This window comes from Hippopotamus amphibius, chromosome 8 (assembly GCF_030028045.1).
Source record: "Hippopotamus amphibius kiboko isolate mHipAmp2 chromosome 8, mHipAmp2.hap2, whole genome shotgun sequence".
Classification (NCBI taxonomy): Eukaryota; Metazoa; Chordata; class Mammalia; order Artiodactyla; family Hippopotamidae; genus Hippopotamus; species Hippopotamus amphibius.
Window position 1 is genome coordinate 127,598,728 of NC_080193.1, and position 13,646 is coordinate 127,612,373.

Sequence of the window (13,646 nt, forward strand, 5' to 3'; positions counted from 1 at the left end):
CCGCCTGGGAAGCAGGTCAGCCTGACATCCCCAGCAGATGTCAGTCTGGGAACAGGAAGCAGCTTGTGTGGGGCTTCTAAAAATAAATAAATAAATAATAACCACAGCCACGAGAACGGTCTTTTATTCTAAAATAAAAAAATGCTTTAATGACTAGAGCATTTAGCACATCGGGGGTTTTCATTGTTTTCAATTATGTGCAATTCTGAAAGGAGAGCACAAATTCTGAGCCTGAATGGAGAATTGTGGGGCTGGGGATTGGTGCTGTTTTAAACATTTGCTTTACTACTTTAAGAAGAGAACTGTAAAATGGAAATAATGATATATTATTACAAGTAAATTACACTGTGGAGTAGCATTAATATTGCAGTTGAAACCTAGAATTTGAAATAAAGATGGAAATATTCATTTGTACATAGTTTTTGTTCTTAGAAAAATGATTTGGAATTAGGCAAGACGCTTCCTTCCCCGCGTACGCCCTCAGCGGGGCTGAGCGCTCCCCGGGCCCCACCGCTCTGCCCGGGCTGGCAGCAGGGCCCAGGCACCCGCCCGCTGGGACAGGAGACCAGGAGCTCTCAGCTCTGGGGCGCTGGCTCAGGATGGGGTTCTCCGTGCTTCCCCCAGTGAGGGGGTATATTAATGCATTACAGAAATGTGGGATTTAGAAAGTAGAAATCCCTGCCATCCTGGGTGCTGGGTGCTGGGTGGACCTAACAGTCTTAGGTGCTTGGGGACAGAGACTGGATAAGGGGATGGTGGCAGACAAGGTAACAGGTAAACTTTACTCTTTGGCAATCCCTTTCTATCACTTTCTCCCTTCCCCTTCTGGGAAGAGGGCTGGGAGAAGGGCAACAGGGAAAAGGTTAGGGTCTGTATCTTCCTTCTGTTTGTCAGTTCAAGTGTCCCCCATGCCCCCCCAATCCCTGTGGCTTTCGGGATCGTAGTTCCCCGACCAGGGATTGAACCTGGGCCCTGGCAGTGAAAGTGCCAAGTCCTAACCACTGGACCATCAGGGAATTCAAATTCAAGCATTTTATATTTTTATTTTATCTTATTTCTTTTCTATATAGTGTTTTTTAAACTAATATCCCTCTGCGAGTGTTTTTTAAACGAATATAATACAGAGGAGCTCTGCTGAATATACTTTCTGAACCGAACATCAAGGCCTGCTGTGGTCAATGATGATAAAAGATCTTTGGCAACACATCCTTTAGGGGCACCTCATCATTCTAGAGCGGGGCCCACATGGCTCACAAGGCCCCACAGCTCATTTCCTGACCTGGCCCTGCCCACTCTGTCCCAGTCTCTTCACCCTTTGCCCCTGAGGGCCTTCCGTGCAGGTCTCTCTCCTTCCTCATTACCCATGCAGGCCACCAAGCTCACCGTTCCAGAGCACCCCCTCACCCCGCCTACCATGAAGTTTTTGGGCTCCTGTCACACTTATCTTTTAGTATTTGTGTCCCCTGCCCCGCCCTAACCGCCACCATTTGATCATGAGTTCCCTAAAGTAGCTGGAGTCATATTTGTGAGCCTTGCCCACGGCAGGGAATAACAAGAGATGGTATTGAATGCATGCAGGAATGAGTGATTTGACAGTTTGGGAGGTGGGACTAAGAAGTATTATGTACTGAGTACCCCTGCAGGCTAGGCATGATCTCTCTTTTCACAAATGAGAAAACCGAGGGTCAGAGAGCTTTAGTAACTTGCCCCAAGTTACACAGCCAGGAAGGGACAGAACAGGGATTAGAGCAAGGCGGTCTGACTCCCCAGTCCACATTTTTACCCACATGATGGAGTGAGGATTCACTCGAAGAACCCCCAACACGTGCACGGCGCACCACCAAGAGACCTTTAAAGTGCTTATGGGTTCCTTGGAATCCTCATGACAGCCTAGCAGATACCGAGGGTCTTCATGGAGATTTGCCTTGAGTTCCTGCTAACCACTCCTCCCCCCCCACGCTGTCTCCCACCCCCATAACCTTTTATTTGGAAAATTTTTAACCTGGAGAAGAGTTGAAAGAGTAGGACAGTGAACATGAGTGTACCCTTCATATTTGCAAACATACATATACACTCATATATGTATTTACATATTAGGGGTTTAGGGTTTTTTGTGTATTTTGGCTTTTTTGCTAAACTATTTGAAAATAATTTGCAGACTCCTAAATATTTTGGCATGCTTCTGTTAAGGAGAAAGATTCTCTTCCATAGTCACAATATCATTATCACACCCAACGAATTAATATACACTTAATGGTTAATATAGAGTCTATACTCAAATTCCCTAATTGGTTCCGGAATGTCCTTTTATAGCTATTTTTGTTTTTTGATCCAGGATCTAATTGAGTTATCTTTTCTCTTTGGTCTTCTTTAACCTAAAACTGACTTTTTTTTTCTTCATGATACTGACATTTTGGAGTCCAGAAAATTTTCTTGTAGAGCATCCCACATTCTGGATTTCTCTGTTTTTCCCTTGTGTTTTTCATAGGTGTCATTGTGTATCGCCTGCTGTATTGTATCAGGAGGCATATGATGTCAGTTTGTCCCATTATTGGTGATTTTCTTATGTTTGATTACTTGGTGTGATGCGCAGGCTCTAAGATGGCTCCCAGCGGTCGCTACCTCCTGGTGTTCACATCCTGTGTGTCCCCCTCCCCTTGAACGTGAGCTGGACTTAGCGGCTCACCTTAGAGACTAGACTATGGCAGGAGATATGGAATGTCCCTTCTGAAATTAGGTTATTGAAAGACTGTGGTTTTCATTTTGGGAGCTCTCTCTGTTTGCATCACTTGCCCTGGGGGAAGTTAGTTGCTGTGTGTGTGTGTGTGTGTGTGTGTGTGTGTGTGTGTGTCTGTGTGTGTGGGTGGGTGGGTAGGTGTTGAGGTGGCCATATGGAGAGGCCCACAGGAGTGATCTTGGAAATTAATCTTCAGAGGCTTGCCGCCTGAGTGATATAATCGACTATCATAACATCTTTTTGATAGCCAAACTGTCCCAAATTAGTAGAAGTTCCTTCAAGCTGAGGTCTGTATCCTGACATATTTCCATCAGTTCTTTGAGCACTTTCTTACTTTCTGGCTCACTTTGTATTTTCCCTGCTCCAGACCTGGAATCAGCCCTCTCTCCAAGGTTTTTTTTTTAGTGGAGAATGGCTTTCAGAAACCAGGCTCTGGTCCCTAGGTTTGCTCACTGTTACTGGGATAACATTGCTTATAGATCTTTTAGTGGACAGAAGTAGGAAATGCATTTTTTCTAAAATGCATTTCCTCCCATTTAAATCCAACTCCGTGGGGTTCTTCCTCACTTTCCCTTTCCATATTTGTGTCTTTCTTCCTCCGCAGTGAGAACCCTGCAACAGCAGTATACGTAATAATTTGCTCTGTCCTACAACATATTCAAAATAGTTTCAGAGTTACTACCCCAATACCATTTCTAAGAAGAAGACTTCTAAGAAAAATTCAAGACTTTGTGGTTCTATTTGTTCTTAGAATGTATCCCACTGAAGGTATACAGAGTATAGTATTCACAAAGCATTGAAATTAACTCTGTGTGTGTTTGAGGGGGAGGGAGGTTCCATTACTGACTTGATATGTGGTTAGGCTTCTTTGTTTCTATTTGCATTTAGTTTCAGGATTTGCTTCTTCAAATCTCTTAAAATTTTATATTTTTTAATATATAAAACTTTTACATGGTTCAAAAGTCAAAACTCTCTATATTAAAAAGTATACTTGGAAGTCTTCCTCCCATTTTTATTCATTCCACTCCATTCCTATCCAACCACTATAAACAACTATTTTTATTAGTTTCTTTTTTTTCCCTTTTTTTTTCAAGTTTATTTATTTATTTCTTGGCTGCATTGGGTCTTCATTGCTGCACACAGGCTTTAGTTGCTGAGAGCGGGGGCTACTCTTTATTGTGGTGTGTGGTACACGGGCTTAGTTGCTCCATGGCACGTGGGATCCTCCCAGAGCAGGGCTCAAACCTGTGTCCCCTGCATTGGCAGGTGGATTCCTAACCACTGCGCCACCTAGAAAGTCCTATTAGTTTCTGATTTACACTCACTGTGTTTCTTTTTCTTATACCAAAAGTAACATACTATATCCACTCTCTAGCACCTTGATTTTTTTACTTAATATTTCTTAGAAGTCACCACATGTTAATTCATAGAAATATTTCTCTTTTCCGGCTTTATATTGCTCCATTGTGTGAACTCATCATAGTTTATTCAGTTAGTATCCTAATGGATAAGCATTTAAGTAGTTTCTAATATTTTGTTATTATATATAATGTCTCAGTGAATAACCTTATAAATATATTGTTTTATATTTGTGGGAGTGTACTTTCAGGGTGAATTCCTGGAATTAGGATTGCTGGGTCAAAGGGTAAATGCATATGTAGTCTTCTAGATATTCCAGTTTTCCTCCATAAGAGCTGTACTATTTTGCAGTCCCATCAGTGATTATGAGAATCCGCTTTTTTTCACAGCCTCATCAACAGAGTGTATTACCAAACTTTTGAATTTTTGACATTTGATAAAGACTGGTATCTTAATGTAGTTCAGATATGCATCTACATTATCATGAGTGAAGCTGAACATCTTTTCATATTTTAAGGTCCATTTACATATTTTGTATGTGTGTAAATGTCTATCCACACTTTTTGCCCAATTTTCTATCAAGTCTTAGCCTTTTTTTCTCAATATTTAAATGTTCCTTATATTCCTAACATTACAGACTAGCCTGTATCTATGATAAATGTTACAAAGATTTTCTCTCAGTTTGCTTTTTTTGCCATGCAGCAGCTTTTTTTTTACAAATGTTGAATTTGTTAATATTTTCTTTTTTGTATCTGGATATTTTAGTTTTCATTAGAGAGCATTTATTTGGGAGTTGGGCTAGGCTTGGTCTGGGTTTCCGTGCATGTCGGCATTGTGTCTCCCTTTCGTGAGTCACCATGGTGAGACCTCTTTCCCCTTCTGCCAAGAAGATAGGGTCCATGAGCCTAGCCAGTCTGATCAGCTTTTCATCTTTCTCTCTCAGAAATTCCACATCCCTCCTTTACCCAAGGAACCTTGGTTGGGGACAGTGGCTTAGCTCTCATTGGGAGGGGTGGGTGCTACGTGGGACAGAAACCTGCTTCACGTTTTCTCGCTCAGCTGGAGGAGCAGGTACCCAGAGCTGCCCTGGAATTGCATGGGGTCTGAGTCAGAGACAGACATTTCCCACACCCAGGGTATAAATAAGTTCACTGTGTTTTCTGCGAATACTTGTGTGGTTTCATCTTTTACATTTAGATTTCTGGTCCATTTGGCGTTTATCCTGGTGGATGGTAAGAGGTGTGGGTCCACTTTTCTGATAGACACAGTGGCCCCTTGGAGAGGTGCTGGGGCCGGGGTGGCAGTGGCGGTGGCAGTGGCGGTGGGTGTGGGGGTAATGGGGACATCCTTATGGTCTCGGCCACTAGGTGGCGCTCCTCTAGACTCATTTCTGCGGGACTTGTAGGAGGAAATGCTGTTAAGTCTTCAGAAGAAAAGGGAAATGACTGGTTAGGTTTCATTGGCCAAGAGGAGGCCTCTAGTGGGAAGTTCCCCTCCATCCACACAACTTTGACTTCTGTAGCCAAGGCTGAAGCTTGGTGCTTCAAGAAAAGAAGCTCAGTGCTGCTTTCCCCTTGTTAGAACATATCACTTCCTCCATATCTCTGTTTCCTAGCAGGAAGGCCATGTGGGCCAAGAGTGTGTGTGCGTAGAGATTGTCTTCTCTGTGTCTCCAGGCCCTGGGGTGAGGCAGTGGGCAGAGAGGTCAGGATGGCCCCTGCCCTGACCCGTGCTTCCCTGGGAGCCTGGGCCTGGGAGTGAGAAGAACTTGGTTCCTGCCCAAAGCCACTGTCAGCTGGCACTGTTATCATAAGCATGTTGCTTAGCCTCCTACTCCTCAGTATTCTCATCTGTAAAATGGGACAACAGTGCCTTCCCTACCAGTGTGCCAAGGATGTCAGTGGGATAAAATGATATAAGTGGAAATGTGTGTGCAAAGTAAAAAACACTGTATAAATGCATTTTTACTATCATCATGGTTACATCTTATCATGTATGAATTTGTCTGTCTGTAAGATATGATGGTCAAAAGAATTTGTAGTAATAGGCTGATTTTCCCATGTATCCTCCCTCTCATGGAAGCGATGCAGCCTTAATGAGAAAATGGACATGGTTTGCTTAAAAAAGAACTGCCAAAGTAGAGACCCTAGAAGAGGTCCATGATGAGCTTTCCTAAGGGTCCCTAGACCCCCTGAAATTATGTACAGAATTACGTATGTGTGTATTTTTCACAGCTTATATCAGATTGATAAAGGGGTTCTTAGTTCAAAAATGGTTAAGAACCACTTGAAAAAAAGGAGCCATGCTGGCCCCAGGGCCCTCTCCCCTTTTGGCTCTGGAAGGACTGAACTGGTTCTAGCTCCTTCCTCAGCCCCAGATTGGATCTTATGGCTACTGGTCTCCCTTCCTAGTGGAGCTGGTCTGGAGAGAAGGAGAAAAGAGATGTGGGAAGGGTCTAGAAGAGGTCTGAAGTGTCTAGAAAGCAAAGATGAAACCCCGAGGCAGTGTGGGTCCAGGGACAGCTCAGCAAATGGGTGAGAAAACAACTTTGTTTTGCAAAACTCTTGTCATGCAGCAGTGGTCTTCTCTCTGTTCCTGAAACGTGCCAAGGTCATGCCTATCTTGTGGCCTTTTGCAGAGGCATTTTGACTACCTAGAATGTTCTTGCCAGTCAGGGTCTTCTCCTGACTGGCTGCTTCATATCATCCAGGTATCAGCTGGAATATCACTTCCTCAGAAAAGTCCTGCCTGATCACACAATTCCCCCAGCCCAAATTATCTTCCAAGAGCAACCATCACCACGGGGAATCGTCTTTTTTACTTGCTTACTTGTTTGTTGTCTGCACTGCCGACCCCAACACAACAGAGTGAAAATGTGATTTGGGCAGAAACATGTCATTCCCAGAGTCTGCAACAGTGTCTGACACAGGGAGGCACTCAACATGCACTTGGTACATGAGCGGATCCGTGTTGTATAAAAGAATCACGTTCTCACTAGAAAGGACGGCATTGGCATCCTTGACTCTTCCACTTTCCTCGGTGCCCATGTCAAAGTCATCAGGTCCTGCCTGTGTTCTGCTTCTGAGAAATTCCTCACAGCTGTCTTTCTGTCCCCTCCTGCTCCCCAACCCCCCACAGCCACTGCTCGCTTACCCTGTTTCTCTCTCCCTGCGGCCAGACTTTCCTGAAACACAGGTGTCCCCGTTCCAGCTCTGCATCCTCCTCCCTTGCCGCCGTGCACCCCCCCAACTCCTGGGGTAGCCAACCTCCTCGTGTATCCTCCTTGCCATTTTGGGGGCTGAACTGAAGTGTCTTTCCCGTAGTGACTCCAGGCCCTGCTTTTCCAGCCAACAGATCCTGCCCCTCTCATGAGTGGAGCCCAAGCACGGTGGTGTGGGCAGCACCTTGGGAATCCCTGGAGAAGACATACATGTCTGCCTCTGAGGCGCGCGGAGCTCCTGAAAGGCAGCAGGATGGGGGGGTGTGTGAGGACAGGCAGGGGCTGGGGCAACAGCCAGAGAGAGCTTTCTGAGGATGTCTCAGGAGCAGGCAGAAAAGGGCCCCCCGCAGGGCAGGCCTGGGGCCCCTACAGACAGCTCTTGGGGAGCCTGTGGGCGGAGACACCGGGGCTGGCCCTCCACAAATCAGTCAAGCCCTTGGAGGGCCCGGAACGGAGCTGTACCATCTCGTTCTCCTGGTGAAGAGATGGCCTTGTCCCTGCCTGTTTTGCAGTGTGGAGAGCTACGCAAGGGTGAACAGCTGGTTGTGTAATATTTAAGAGGGGAGAAAACAAACCCAGTGGGACAGGAGATCTTGGCTTTGGCGACGGAACAAACACGGACCACAACTGATGACGTGGCCCCTCTCTCCATCTACAGCTGTTGCCAGGTGTGGCTGGACAGGGGTTAGCAAGCTACTTGCTTGCGCCTCGGAAGAACCCACACTGGAACCGAAGTGGGAAAACTTTATGTAAGCTGGTCGGGTAACAATGTTTAGAGACCTTTCTTATGAAAGACACTATATTTCCTGTGAGTTACTGCCATTAAGAATATTTATTTTTAATATCTAATGTCTAAATTCATCTATCCTCTAGAGATCATTTCATCTTGTACTGTGTGCTATCTCAGCAGAAAAAATGCTTCCCCCAAATGTGTCACTTCTATTTTTAAAAAGGTTCAGTGACCTATTTCTGTAATTCTCACAGACACCGAAAGAACAGCAGTCTATTTAGGCTCAGCTCTGTCACCAAAAAGTTACCCCTGCCAGGTGTTGCCTAAGGAGGCGCCATCTCGCTTTGCAGTAAAGAAACATAAACAAATAAGAAGAGTATTGCCAGAGTGAGATCATGGCAGCGTAAACACACACACATACACACACTTCTCCTTTTTTGAACAATGTCATGATGACTACAGTCCAACTTTAGCCAAACTCAAATTAGGAGATTGCTTAAGAGTCAACCATTTCCTGAACAAAGAACTTGAAAAGACAATTTACAAAAGAGGAACTACAATTCATCGACTAATACGTGGAAAAATGGTTAGCTCCTCTGGTCGTCAAGGAAATGAAAATTCTTAATAAGGCCACGTTCCAAAACTAACCTATGGTGTGAGAAGTGAGGATGGCAGTTACCCTTGGGTGGGGTGGAGGAGGGTGACCGTGGGTCCAGCAGGGGCTTCTGGGCTTCTGCTAATGTTCAGTTTCGTGATCGGTGTGCTAGCTACTCAGAGGTGTTCATTTGGTGAACATTCACTCGTGAGTTGTATACGTCTCTGAATGTATGATAAACCACACTATAAAGTTTACATAAGAAATAACCTCACTCTCTACCTACTAAGTTAGCAGAAAAAGAAAAAAAAGTCATAATGGCCATGCAGTTGAAGCCATCAGGAAGCTAGAATTTTCACGTATTGCTAGAGGCAGTGAACATTCGCACAGCCCTCTCTAGGGAGCAATTCAACAAGATGGACTTGAACGCTTAGAAATATTCGTATCTGTTAAATCAATAATTCCACTTCTGAGACTCTGTCTTAAGAAATTGTCCTGTGTCAAAAAAAGGTTTAAACTGCAATATCATTGAAAATAACAACAAAAAAGTATAATAGCAAAACATTGAAAGCAATCTAAATGTTCAACTATAGGGCAATGGTTAAGAAAACTGTGATGAATCCCATGATGACATTTTATGGACTTGTTACAGTAAACTGAAGTGAGTAATGACAGAAGGAAACACAATACAGTAAGTAGGAAAAGCAGGATATGAAATAGTACAATGACAACTACATTAAAAAAAAAAGAGAGAGAGAGAGAGAGAGGAACAACTCTATGCAGAGAAAATCACCAGAAGATAAAAAAAAAAATGAGCAATGCTTGCGTTTGGCTAACAGATCTATGTGGAATATAATTTCTTTAATGTACTTTCCCTTGTTATCCAATTTTATTTAATGAGCCTATATTACTTTGGTAAAGGAGGGAGTGTTTTAAAAGTCAGCCTTGTGACTCAGTTTTAGAAGGTGCTTCCCTCTGCTAATCTTGGGTCCCCTACACCCCTGCAAGTCTGTGTCTAGGTGCCCGATGTCACCAATCTGGATGGAATGGAATCAGCACTGAAAACCGTCGCCTCCGGGGGAGAGCGTAAAGCCCACTGTCCTCTCCATCCTGGCTGAGGTGGGCTTGGCTCTGATGACCCAGTGAATTCCCTAAGTTGATCGCCAGGGCTACAGGTGTGCCAAGGTGCTACTAACACACTTGACACCTGGAGGTGCAGGGGTGGGGAAGGCATGGGCTCAAAAAGATGAGAAGAAAAGTGCAAAATTAAAATTTAGAGATTTTTATTGCAGTGGCTACAAAATGTAAATTATGTCAGTTCCTTCAATCATTACCTTTGACTTCATAAAAATGTCATTAAATTTGAGATCAATTTGTAGGCTAAATTTGTCTCATATTTGAGAGTTTCTGACTAACCTTTGAGAGAAATTCATAGCTTATATATATTCAATTCTTTTTTTGATAGCTATATAATTTTTAAAAGCAAAATGATGAGACCTCTCAGAAACAACAATTTAATTGTTTCCTGTGAGATAAACGTGCACTTAAATGCCTGTTCCAGGACTTCCCTGGCGGTCCAGTGATTAGGACTCGCATGTACTTCCACTGCAGGGGCCATGGGTTCTATCCCTGGTCTGGGAACTAAGATCCCACATGCTGTGGAGGTGCGGCCAAAATAATAATAAATAATCATAACAGTAACAATAATAATAATAATAATAAATGCTTGTTCCAAGGTAGGACAGAGTCTCTACAGGCGCGACTGTCTCAGGCCTGGAGGTCTTATTTCTTCCCTTAGGTACTAAGCAATGGATTAAGAGGCCTCCCATCACACCCTTTCCCTGCTCCTAGATGACAATTTATTCAAGTCTGTTCCTGCTGAAAATGCCCTCTTAAGAGAAGTTGGCCCTGACCCCTGAGGCTAGATAGGCCCCCTCCTACCCTCTCTCCTAAGTCCTTTGCTTCCTTTTGTTAAACCTCTTTCCTCTTTGAATTGTAATTATCTGCCCCTGACCTGGGAGATCCCTGAGAGTAGGGACCACTTTGTAAAGATCTTTCTCAACCTTATGAATGCTCCAGAGTGTTGAAGATTACAGGAATGAATGACAGGACGGGAGAGAGGGGGTGGAAAAGACAGTCAGGGATTGGAGAAGGTGGGGGTGGGAGGTTGGAGGCGAGGGCAGCCTGAGACAGGTTTGGATTGAATGGACTGTGAGACCTCTGGTACCTACAGGTGCTCTGTCCACGTGGATACCCCAGTCTGGAGGGCAGGCGAGGGGCTGGGATAGAGAAATCAGGTGGTGGCCACCAATATATACAGGGAGGGAGAGGATTGAAGCCACTGCTATGGTTGCGAAGAGGCCACATAGGAAGTGTGGGCTGAGAGAGCCTGGGAAACTTCAGCACTCATGCGGTGGGCATGAACGTGATAGAGAGAGCAGGGGCTGTGAAGTCTGAGTGGTTCCAGCAGAAAGAGGAAGAAAGCTGTAACAGGAGGCATGAACCCCGGGCGGGAGGCCAATTACAGCGTTGAGCACTTGCGTGGGTTGACGGTGTGCCAGGCCCCAGCCCTGTGTTTTGCGTGGGTTATCTCGAGTGAGTTGCAGGGCTATGTTAGGATAAACGCCATTTATAGACGTGTGAATTGAGGCACAAACGGGCTGAGCTGCCCAAAGAGTAGAAGAAGGAAGTGAAGACTCAGGGACTCCACTCCAGATTCCATCACAACGCCAGATTACCTCCAAGTGCAAGTGGGGCTGGAAGAGTGTCGCTAGGAGATGGTATTAGAAAGCCTCGGGGGCTTCCTTAGTGGTGCAGTGGTTAAGAATCTGCCTGGCAATGCAGGGGACACGAGTTCGATCCCTGCTCCAGGAAGATCCCACATGCCATGGAGCAACTAAGCCCGTGCACCACAACTACTGAGGCTGTGCTCTACAGTCTGCGAGCCACAACTCCTGAGCCCATGTGCCGCAACTACTGAAGCCTAGAGACTGTGCTCTGCAACAAGAGAAGCCACTGTAGTGAGAAGCCTGAGCATCACCATGAAGAGTAGCCCCCGCTCTCTGCAACTAGAGAAAGCCTGTGTGCAGCAATGAAGACACAATGCAGCCAGTAAAATAAAAATACATAAATAAATAAATAAATTTTTTTTTAAAAAAGAAAAAAGAGAAGAAAAAAAATAAGCCTTGGTGCAGTGTCTGTGATGAGAATCCCAGCCAAACGACAGGGGAACTGGTGAGTCAGCGATGGGTCACAGAGACAGCCAGTGACTGTATAAAGAAGCACAGGGGTGCTTGCAATTTCATGAATGTATTTGTTATCAAGAAGCAATTGCCAGTTAATACTTGTATAATTGTAACATCTTTTAAAAGTTATCTTAGCTGATTTCTGGTCGAGTGTAGGGTTTGAGAGCTGCTTCAGCTGCCAAAAACACGGAGACTTTGTCCTGAGTCCCATGCTTAGTGCTCCGATGTCCCAACCTGATCGGAAGAAGCCGCCCTGGGTGCCTGGTGATGGCCTGCGCTCCAGTGGTTTCGTCTTACTTCTTATCACCGGAGGAATAACTGATGATGTCACTGTGGAACCTCCCAGTGTTGGCTCCGTGACTGATGAACATGGGCCTCGGAGGCCTGCAGCGTTCTTGGCCTGCGGAGAAAATGGCCAACATACTATGTGGGACCGCAGCCAGCTTCCTGTTTACAATCCGAGGTTTAGGTTTCATAATCCCGGGCTGATTCAGGACAGCAAACATTCCAAAACTCAATAGATTTCTTGTTCTGTTCATTGGATTTTTGTCCTATTGAGTTTTTTCATGGCTAGAGTATTCATGAGAATAAAACTGCCGGGCTATCTGAACGTTAGTGTGCCTTTTGAGAAGAAAACAGTGGATAAGGGATTTGCTCTTGTTAATGAAGTTTTAAAGGCTGTATCAGTCCTCTAACATGAAATGTGGGAAAGAATGAAAAGCAGCAGCAGAAGAAGCATCTGTGAAAAGATAGGAAGCGTATAAAGCTTGGACTAGAATGCCTTCTGCGTATGGAAGAGATAAGCTTATCACAGTATTTTTGTCCTGCTGACCTATGGTGACGTACTGATGATGTTAAGTGGCATGTTCTTAGTTTTTTGTTTCTTAAAGAAAATATGCTCCATTTCTACAACTATACTACTAAATGCAACAATCTTTCTTACAACCCCCTTAACATTTTTTTGGAGATGACACTTCTGATTTTCAGAAATTAATGTAAAATCAGGAAGCAAGATCCCGTATGCTGAGAACCCTGGATGGCCGATCAGCGCTACTGATGGTGCTTTGCCTTTGAACAGTGTGTGACAGCACATTATTTCAGATATGTATTTCAGACTGTGTCCTCAACAGTAAGAAAGGAGCAGAAATAAATATTTTTTTCTAGTTAAAAAAAATTACTTTTGAAGCCAACAATGAAAACCTCTCCATTGCTTTGCTGTCTTCTTCCTTAATGCAGAACTGACAGCAACAAACACGGAAGGCCTTTCTGTTCAATATTTGACATTACAGATTTTCTTACATTTCCTTTGTCCACAGACACTCTTCCAGAGCCATATGGCCTACACAGCCACCTAGAAAGTGAGGAGGAAGCAGGGGCTTTCTAACACTATCTCCTAGCCACACTCTTCCAGCCCCACTTGCACTTGGGGGGCAGTAAGTAGACCAGTCTGGTGGTGCTCAGGGTGTGTGGCATCAGATACCAGAATAAGAGCTGTGGATTTTCTTTCATAGACAACGGGAGGGAAAGGAAGGACTATGAAAAGAGTTTTGAGCCGGGAAGGTACTTGATGCCAGTAATATTTTAGGAAGATGAATCTGGTGCTGGGGTGCCTTTGGGGTGGGAGTGGTCCCTTCTGGGATATTTTCCTAGATCCCTACTACCTGTTTTCCCCTTCTTGATGAGCAGCCTCCATCAGTCTGGGGTTTTTCTCTGCCCCCATTTTCCTTGTGTTCTCACTGCTCCATACTAAGCCAGAATCA

At 44.6% G+C, this 13,646-nt stretch overlaps 1 non-coding gene and 1 pseudogene across 1 annotated transcript; one reads left to right on the plus strand and one right to left on the minus strand.

Moving 5' to 3' along the window:
- Positions 1 to 944: 944 nt before the first annotated feature.
- Positions 945 to 1,016, minus strand: TRNAE-UUC (transfer RNA glutamic acid (anticodon UUC)). The gene has a single exon. It is a non-coding gene; the product is annotated as a tRNA-Glu (tRNA).
- Positions 1,017 to 7,630: 6,614 nt separating this feature from the next.
- On the plus strand, positions 7,631 to 12,581 carry LOC130859246 (oligosaccharyltransferase complex subunit OSTC-like; annotated as a pseudogene).
- Positions 12,582 to 13,646: the final 1,065 nt, after the last annotated feature.